The sequence below is a fragment of the Lactuca serriola genome, chromosome 6, assembly GCF_051521515.1.
Source record: "Lactuca serriola cultivar US96UC23 chromosome 6, Lser_US96UC23_V15, whole genome shotgun sequence".
NCBI lineage: Eukaryota > Viridiplantae > Streptophyta > Magnoliopsida > Asterales > Asteraceae > Lactuca > Lactuca serriola.
Window position 1 is genome coordinate 83264967 of NC_136413.1, and position 7615 is coordinate 83272581.

General features: G+C 34.6%; 1 long non-coding RNA gene across 2 annotated transcripts; it reads right to left on the reverse strand.

Moving 5' to 3' along the window:
* Nucleotides 1-4042: 4042 nt before the first annotated feature.
* LOC145058383 (uncharacterized) lies at nucleotides 4043-6861 on the reverse strand. 2 transcript variants are annotated; one of them, XR_013686370.1, is made up of 6 exons: nucleotides 6059-6861; nucleotides 5848-5996; nucleotides 5416-5750; nucleotides 5131-5335; nucleotides 4377-4806; nucleotides 4043-4265 (listed from the first exon to the last, which is right to left on the reverse strand). It is a non-coding gene; the product is annotated as an uncharacterized LOC145058383 (long non-coding RNA). The 2 variants fall into 2 exon arrangements; XR_013686369.1 differs by having other exon boundaries at nucleotides 4377-5335.
* Between the last annotated feature and the right edge of the window lie 754 nt (nucleotides 6862-7615).

Consider the following 7615-nt stretch of genomic DNA (forward strand, 5'->3'; position numbering starts at 1 on the left):
TATCCTAAAAACCCTAAATTGAAATAAATTATATTATTTAATATCCAGAATTATCTAGTTTCCTAATTATTCATATTATCCATATGGAATAATCTAGAAACCCTAAGGAGCCTCCAAATTTCGGCCAACCCTAAGATCTTTCTAGAATTACTCTCTTGTTTAACTATTGAACAATTATAACTTAAGTCCCTGCACATTTAATTAATCTAATTAATCCCAAAAATAATTTCAATTAATTTCTGATTAATTAGTAATTAAATAATATTATTTTTAATTAATATATTAATCTCAAAATATACTAATAATGTCATTTATTGCTATTTATTAATCATATAATAAACCAATAAATTAACCTCTCTCTCCAGAAGTCCTTTTGTCAGTTACTAATTTTAAGGGCAACCCAAAAATGACTTTGCTTTTAATTAAAGTATATATACCAATTTAGTTATTGTCTTAGATACCTATTCCAACAGTCTCTCAATTGGATAAGTTTTTAACTACAATTGCAAGTATAACTTTCAAATTAAACAACAAAACATGATTTCCAAAACAACTGTCAGACTTTGATCTGATCAGACATCAACCCTAAGTTAAGTGATCAAATATTCCTTTGTTCATCAAGATGTCGTATGGACATGAGACATGGACTACAATCATTCTCTTGTCCAAAATTTTTCTTCAAGATTTCTATATTTTTGATGACCTCATAAGACTACTTATCAAACACATCAAATCAGTCAACGTTTGGCCTAACAATATAATGTCAACATCAAATCACCGAGGGGCCCAAAGGTTTTTCGTTTCCTATTATGTCAAAACAAATGAATAAAATTCGACTCATATTTTTTTATCTTTTACTCACTAAATTATGCATGACGCTACGTTTTATAACATCATGTTATTGATATGTTTTCATAACACCAATCCACAACCGACTTGTAAATTACATATCATATATCTCCATTTTAAGAATATAAGATATCATCGTCTCAGAATTACTTGTGATATAAACCGTGAAGTAATTCTTTGAGCGTGGGTTTTATCTAATACTCAAAATCTCCTTTTTCTAACTACTCATGAATATTGCAACAACCATTGTAATGTCTAATCTCCACAGACAATCTACAAATTGATTCATGACAATATTAGTTCACTACTTAATTCCAAAAGTATGAGCAACTATGGAATTTTGAATAACCAAATCATTTAGGAAGTAAAACATGCAAAACGAAACACAAGAATCAACAATTGAAAAAGGTGGTAACAGTATAAATAATCTCTATTATTTAATCACCAATATCAATTACATTTATTTTGTTACAAGTTTAAAAATATCAACTAACTACTAACACTAATATCATCTTGCAAGCCTTCATGAAAGGATCTGCAGGATTACCTTATGAGGATACTCTTTTCACCAGGAGATGGGCTTCTTCAAGCCTATGTCTGATGTAATGGTACTTTCTGTCGATATGCTATGAACTACCATGATCCTTGGGTTCTTTGGTCAAAGAAACCACTCCATAATTATCACAGAAAAGTTCCAGTGGCTCTTGAATTGTCGGGACTACTCTGACATCACCAATGAAGTTCTACAACCAAGCCGCATCCTTCGATGCCTCATTCGCTGCGATGTACTCTGTTTCACAAGTAGAATCAACCATCGTATCCCGATTCGAACTTTTCTAAGTCACTGCTCCACCATTTAACACAAACACCCAACCCGACTTAGAACAAAAGTTGTCTCGATCTGTCTAAAAGTTGGCATCACTATATCCGGTCACTCTTAACATATCACTGCCACCAATGACTATAATCATATCCTTCTTCCTTCGCAGATACTTAAGAATGTTCTTTATTGCAGTCCAATGAGCTCTATCGAGATTTACCTGAAAGCGGCCGACCATGCTCAAAGCATAAGACACATCAAGGCGAGTACATGTCATCACATACATGATCGAACCTACAGTTGAATCATATGGGACTCGACTCATGTCAGCTACCTCTTCATAGTAGAAAATAAAATATCATATACAAAAAATAAAATCCATTGCATAAATTGCATAAGCTTAATGTCATTCAAAATAAAATACCATACATAAGAACAATAATTCATTTAAAAAAGATATCACATGTCAAACAAGTTACCTAACATTACATAACAAACGACACTACATGTCAACAGTAATAACACTTAAAAACATGCTTTTTCCTGCATTTGGAGCACCCACTATTCCTATATCAACAACCAACTTTAGGTCCAATTCCAACCACCTGTAATATTGACCTTAATCAGTTCAATTGTACATGACTAAATGACAATACTTATATATAACTATTGTAGTGCAAAAAAAAAACATACGAGAGACTTTCCAATATGCAATGTGGGCATTGTGCGACCAAGCTCTAGCAAAAGATCACCTAAATTTTGCATTGCAAGCCCAGACTGCATGGCTTTTGATTGGATTTGGGTTCTCACTGTGACATCAATAGTACAACCTTCCTTAGTGCAAAATCGGAACATTTGAACTTCTTTCTTCTGCCTAATTCTATGAGCACGATGTTGAGCTTACAAATCCACTTGTGGATTCCTACAAAATTAAATTTATATTCGAAACATCAAATAATCTTCTAGAATGTCCAGCAGTCTTGTCATCTATTATAGTACACCACAAATTCTTTTAATATAATAAGAAATAGACTTGATTAAACCAATACTTTCATGCTGCATAACAAATATAAATATAAATGTTAAAAGTATGAACCTGTGAGAATATCAGCACCCTTGAATCACCTTCCTTCAATTTTGGAAGCAACTTATCTAGAAGCACCATTTTTCCTGTGATTATAGAAGAATGGGCATCAGGTATAATAAGACACTTCAATTTTACCAAAAGGGTTATATGCAAGGGCCTTTCAAGGTTTCCCTTGTTTTTCTCTTGTTTTGTACATTTGGTGTGTTTCCAAGGGCCTTTTTTTGTCTTACTTCTAGAAGCATTCACATTCTCTATTTGATGCTCGGGACCTAAAATTCCAAGATAAAAGTGTGAACATGTATCTCAGGTTATATATGCCTTATGAACTAATACCTGAATTTTGAGGTTCTGTTTGAGTGATAAGTATGTTGACTCCAGAAGAAACTTCCATGCTCTTGTAAATTTTCACTAGAGTGTCCATGTGAGGTGTAGGACAAATCTCTGGAACAGTTATGATTAGGTTCGTTACTAATTAGGAAACTTCAAAGGCTTTCTGTAATGCTTTCTGTTGCTGATGTCATTCCAGCTTTTGTCTTGATTGTAAAATATACTAGTTTTAGTGTATCTCAAGTAATTAAAGAGCCACGTAAACAACCAAAAGCAATAAATCTGTGCTTTTTTTTGTTAATGAACTATTAATGGTGTACCTAAATGTACGAAGTCTAGCAGTTGTATATGTAGCTTGTCTAATTAATTCATCAGAAAGACCGTGTTCAAAACAATTTGCTTCACAAATCAGTAGAAGAAGAATGATGAATGTAGTACTAAGGTATGATAAAAGAAATGAGAATTAGGGAAGGGGTTATGAAGAATCAGAGTAAGATCAGCCTTACAAATCTATTGAGATGCAAACGGAAGAAGATTTTGGCGGGGATTGGAATCTTTGTCCCCGCCCGACGGATAACCATTTAGTAAAACTTGTAATCAAACCAAGCCAATCACGATCTAACCAAGCTCAGCTAGTTTGTACTTAAAATGCTCGAGAATTAAAGCGTTGTTTTCTAGTAGTGGTTATATGTAATTTTGTTTCCCAAATTACTTTAGCACCACTTTGCAATGTACACTAACGAGAATTATGTAAATGTTTGCGGATCAGTTGCACACAACAAATAGTAAATTAATGAACAAGTAGTATTCGTATGTGCAGCAGCATCGATTTGAACGTTCAAAAAAGTTTTTTTAGTATGTATGCTTTGAAGCTGCTTAGTAAGTTTATGAAAATAATAATAATAATAATAATAATAATAATAATAATAATAACAATAATAATAAAGAATATCGGCAAAGACGCATGTAGGGAATAAACATGTTCTGGTGCTTTGTATAAGGCATAAGATGAGCAGTACAATATAAAACTTACAGATCAACTTGTTGATGCAGTTGTGATTAAGAACTTAAACAAGTATAGTCAGTCTTATTTTACTTTTTGGAAGAAACAAAACCTCCAAATCCCATCATAGCTGCAACATCAGGGTCCACCTCGATTTCCTCCTCTACTGCCTTCTCTTTCTGTTGAAAAAAACACAACACATCCTTCCTGCATTACTATTTATTTCTTATTATCTTTATTATATAACTTTTATTAAGTGGGGCCACAAAAGTTGGTGAAAATTATATTACCTTCTTTTATTTTTTCCTTTCTCGCCTTTGACGCTTCTTTTTCTCCTCTTCTTGCTGTTTTTTTAAGATCCGGTCATGAAGATTTGTTTTTTATATAATAACATCAGCTACCAAGTCTTCACAAAATGGATCTGGGGAGGGTATTCATGTCTTTTGCACTGACTAAATCCATCCCTATCCCTATCCCTTTCTTTCATCACCTTTTTGGGTGGCACAGAATTGTAATTTTTTATTTTGTCTCTCGTTTACATTTTTTAATAAAAGTGGGTCTGACCTTGCATTCTCTTTGCCATGATCCAACCTCTCCTAATGTGATACATGCAGCTGAAGGCGGACCTGCCATGGGTGGTGGCACAGGAGTTGCCACCATATGTGCCACCTGGACTGCTTGCGTGCCCATTGGCGATTCTAAAATCCCAGATTTTAGCCCCTGTGAAGTAAAAATGATTGTGAATGAACCAAAATTAACTTGGAACTATGTCAGTGTCAGAGTAATTCATATGCAAAAATCCACCGAATAGAAAACTAAACACAACTCAAGATCTTAGTTTTTTCCCCTTTGAATATGTGATGTCGTATTTACCTTACAACAAATTAACAATGATCTAAAAAACACTATTTTATTTAACATTTTCATCTTCCTCTGCCAACAGATAATCATCTCTAACCAGTTTCAGTTTCATATTCTAGATTGATAAAGTAACTTCATATAATAATTACTATATATCATATATTCAGCATTAATTATATATACAATAGTTCTGTGGCTTCTGGCTGAGGTGTTGTTTGTTCTTCAATAATCAGTTCACATTTCTTCTCAAAACCCCCTTCAGTTTTATTGTCAGCTTCAGGCAGTGGCAGAGGCGTAATAACCACATGTGATGCTAGATCTGTTGGAATAGGAGCATTTGAAGCCACTATCTTTTTTTTCCTCTAGACCTGGTAGGGTAAGCCTTGCACTGCACCATTATAGATGAATGCTTCATTATTTAAACCATTAAAAAATAAAAAATATATATATGTGGATAGATTCATGTACCTTGCAAAAGCAGTGGCAAAGTTTCTACATTCAGCTCTCATTGGACATGCATTATAGCTTGGTTTACTTTTTGTGCAAAAAACCTTTCCAAATGTAATCATCTGGTAGTGTAGCTCATATCTATCAAAGAAGCACATATTAGTGATTATGATGTATGTATAGTTACAAACTTACAATATCAATTGATCCAACTTGCACAGTATGGGCCAAAGATATTTCTGAATGGAATGCAACACTGGATACATCTCAAGTAGATGCAGTTGTAGAGACTCTGGTAGTGGTTGCAGAGGAACCCACCCCGGTCTCACTGCTATCCTCCCAACATTTGTGTCCACCTGGCAAACATGATATCATGAATATGTAAGAGTAAGACTTCACTAACATGTCAAATTTTATAAAGTTTCATTTTTTGAAGTTTGAACATTGGCTTACACGGAAGGCAAGATGATGAAGTGTCAATAGACATTGCCTGCTTTCTGAAGCTGTCCCAGTTCATTGCTATATTTCTTTCATCCTCAGTTATCCGCTTTTTATCCTTGGACGTATTTGCCCCTGCCCCACTTGTTGATTCTTTAGATCTTCTGCTTCAGAAACTTAACTTATTGTATGTAATTTTTAAACCAGTGTTTTAAACACAACTTACATTATTATTCTCCTCAACATCCAAACTAAATTCCAGAACAACAGATGCTGCTTTTTCCACCGTATCTTCACTCTGCATAATGATGGTATTGTTTGTTAGATCAGTAGACATGTCCTTATCCTGCAAATACCAGCAAATAATATAAGAGAGAGAGAGAGAGAAGTAAGCATGAATAAGGAAGTCCTTGAGATTTATGAAATAGTAGAATTCTAGAAGAAATACTAGACTGCATCGACAATGACAACCAGCAATAAAACACAATAAACTCTCTTCTCTCTCTTTCTGCTCGTTTTTCTTTTCTTTCACGTTTATTGTTCAGTCTTGTCGCGCACACACACACACCATCTGGGAAGTAGGATGACGTGAACGATGGTGGAGGTGATAGCCGACGGTGGCTGGTTTAGGGCTTTTAGAGAATATGAGATATTTTTGTTGAGAGAGAGAAAGTGGAATCGATGAGAATGTAAGCTTCGGTTACTGTATACCAAAAAAACCGATTTAAGCTTGAACGAAAGTAGAATCGATAAGAATGTAGAGAGCCCCAAATTGAAACCTTGTCCAGTAGAATCAATTTGAGAGTGAGTGTTGGATTTATTGCTTCCCTTTCCCGGTTCGCTTACCCTTTAGTTACCCTAGTCGATCGATTCAAGATTTCACGAAAAACCCTAGGTAGCAACTGATGGAGACAAAAAGGATGGGGCGAAGGTAGGATTGGATCCAATTTCAAAGAGTAATAGCAGATTTCACTGAAAACCCTTTCCCAGTTCGCTTTCAATAAAAAACCCTAGGTAGCGACCGAGAGAGACAAGAGGGAAAGGAAGAAGTGTTGATAATCTGGGCAAGAGGGAAAAAAGAAAAAAATGTGGGATTTTTAATTTTTTAGTATTTCATTTTTCCCCCCGGATGGAACGCGCGTTCCATTAAAAATTATAAAGCGACATCTTTAGACGACGCACGCTTTATTATAGGTGCCCTCCGTGCTTTTATTTTTCTTCGTTTAGACACTAATTTAAGGGAACTCAATAATGCGCGACATAAATCCTTAAATTTTTTGAAGAGACGACACTTTTTTAATGTCACTCCCTTTTGCGTAACATAAATCAGTGAGTGTCGTTGTTTGCACATCGTAAAAGGGTCTTTTTCTTGTAGTGTCGGGTCTTGGTAGAAGGCTACTTTCAAAACAGTCGGGTCTTGGTAGAAGACTACTTTCGAAACAGTTAGGTCTTTGTAGAAGATTTCATCTATACTAATAGGAATCATTGGGATTTCTAGGGTTTATCAAACGCTTTCAATTACTTACAAACATTTCCACAATTTTACGAACTTTCTTTCAAAACAATGTCAAGACTTCCATTACAAGTTTTGCAAATCATAGACCCATTAATACTTATGAATTCACCAGCTTTTTGGCTGATACTCTCTTTCAAAATAACTTGTATTCTCAAGTCACAAATAGACAGGTACGACGACCAGGTTTTGTGAAGACGGAGCAATTCAGACTCGTCTTTTATTTTGATTATTCATAATGTTGTCTTATACTGTGAAAGAACACACTTG